The sequence below is a fragment of the Suricata suricatta genome, chromosome 10 (assembly GCF_006229205.1).
Source record: "Suricata suricatta isolate VVHF042 chromosome 10, meerkat_22Aug2017_6uvM2_HiC, whole genome shotgun sequence".
NCBI lineage: Eukaryota > Metazoa > Chordata > Mammalia > Carnivora > Herpestidae > Suricata > Suricata suricatta.
This window is the reverse complement of record NC_043709.1, coordinates 56,244,893-56,247,209: the sequence shown is the minus strand read 5'-3', so window position 1 is coordinate 56,247,209 and position 2,317 is coordinate 56,244,893. Positions and strand designations below refer to the sequence as shown.

At 41.4% G+C, this 2,317-nt stretch overlaps 1 non-coding gene across 1 annotated transcript; it reads right to left on the bottom strand.

The window, feature by feature from the left end:
- Positions 1 to 1,176: 1,176 nt before the first annotated feature.
- Positions 1,177 to 1,280, bottom strand: LOC115305792. Its single transcript, XR_003914991.1, has one exon. It is a non-coding gene; the product is annotated as a U6 spliceosomal RNA (small nuclear RNA).
- Positions 1,281 to 2,317: the final 1,037 nt, after the last annotated feature.

The window sequence follows — 2,317 nt, the reverse complement described above, 5'->3', positions numbered from 1 at the left end:
ATATAATTCAGCAATAAAAAAAGAATGAATGATTGAGATATGCAGCAACATGGATAAGCCCTAAAACATTATTCTACGTTTAAAAAAGTGCAAGACACAAAAGACTGCATTTTGTATGAGTCTATTTATAGGGAATATCCAGGGAAAGTAAATCTACAGAGACAGAAAGCAGATCAGTGGAAGTGAGAATTGACTTTAAGCAGGCACAAAAGAACATTTTGGGTCAAGAAAAAAATTTTTCGTTTCTGAATTGTGTGATGGTTGCACAAACTGTATAAATTTAGTAAAAAAATTATTGAACTGTACACTTACATAAAATTCAATTAAGTGAAGTCTGTAAATTATACCTCAACAAAACTATTTTATTTTTTAAAGTGTATGTATTTATTTTGAGGGGCGCCTTGTGGCTCAGTCAGTTGGGCGTCTGACTTCGGTTCAGGTCATGATCTCACAGTCTGTGGGTTGAAGCCCTGTGTCAGGGTCTGTGCTGACAGCTCAGAGCCTGGAGTCTCCTGGTGTCTCCCTCTCTGTCTCCTCCTCCCCCATTCATGCTGTCTCTCTCTGTCTCTCAAAAATAAATAAAAGTTAAAAAAAATTTTAAAGTAAAGTTTATGTATTTATTTTGAGAGAGAGAGAGCACATGCGAGTGAGCACGTAAGCAGGGGAGGGGCAGAGAGAGAGGGAGAAGAGAATCCCAAGCAGGCTCCATGCAGTCAGCACAGAGCCCAATGCAGGGCTCAAACCCACCAGCCGAACCCACAAACCATGAGATTGTGACCTGAACTGAAATCAAGAGTCAGATGTTTAACGAACTGAGCCAACCCGGTGCCCCTCAGCAAAACAATTTATTTTTTTTCTTAATGTTTATTTACTTACATTTGAAAGAAAGAGAGAGAGAGAGAGCATGCAAGGGAGGGACACAGAAAGAGGGGGAGAAACAGAATCCAGAGCTGGTTCCAGGCTCTGAGCTGTCATTGCAGAGCCGGATGCGGGATTCAAACTCACAAACTGTGAGATCATGACCTGAGCTGAAATTAGACTTAACTGACTGAGCCACCCAGAAGCCCCAACAAAACTATTTTTTTGGTTTTGTTTTATAGTTTATTGTCAAGTTGGTTTCCATATAACACCCAGTGCTCATCCCAACAAGTACCCTCCTCCATGCCCATCACCCAAAAAAACATGGAACATTTCACGAATTTATGTATCATCCTTGCACAGGGGCCATGCTAATCTCTGTATCATTCCAATTTTAGTATATGTGCTGCTGAAGCAAGCACCCAACAAAACTATTTTAAAGCAAAGGTAAGGATCTCTACCCTGCAAAGAAAGCAACCCCAAAACCAAAGCTGATTGATTCTAAGAAATGTATCCAAATTCATCTCAATTCTCTGCTGTGAAGAGAGTCCTGGGTACCTTAGAAAAGGAGAATTTCTAGTATTCCTAGAAAAATTCCAATTGTTTGACCCATAGATTCAGAAGTGTAACGACTATATGGGAAGAAGCTGTTGCTGAAGATCCCCCCCAAAATTGACTTATCCTGTGTGGCAGAGACTGCCAGCTGTCCCACAATACACATTCTCCCCTTTGTCCATAATACTTGAATTTTTAGCTGAATGCATGGCTACTGAGAATGAGAACCACAGTTTCAGCCTGTCTTGCAGCATGGTTTGACAATGTGACTAAGTTCTGGCCAACGTACATGAGTACAAGCAAGGTGTGCAAAACATCCATGCTATGCCTGTAAAGGATAGAGGGTTATCCTTCTTTTCCCCATTCCAACTGGCTACAGCCATCTGGGACTATAGGACAGCAGAACAGAAAGACTAAGAGAGTCTGAGTTCCTGACAAGTCAATAGAAAGGAGATATCATACCATGCCAGGTTTTTCCACGAGGAAGAAAGAAATACCTGTCATTTGTAATCCACTGTTAATTTTGATGTCTGTGACATGCAGCTGAAATTATATCCTACAAAGAAGAATATGATCCATTGTATACAATCCAGAGGCTATAGAGTGAGGGCAGTTATTCCCAAATGCATCCATTAATCATTCAGAAGTAAAGAAGAATGGGAGGTAGGGAGCAGGGGAGGGAAGGGGAAGAGAGAGAGAAAGAGAATCACAGAGAGATCTCTATCCAGCCTTGATATCTGGAGCATTTTCCGGCTGGCCAACAAGGAGGTCAGCATATACCTAGGAAGGATGGTTGAGTCAGGCAAACTTCTCTTTCTTCATGTAAAGGAGAACAGAAGACAATGTGAGAAATCCCAGGAACCACTGAAGCCATTCTGCTTTTTCAGGCTCCTGGTTCCATGTC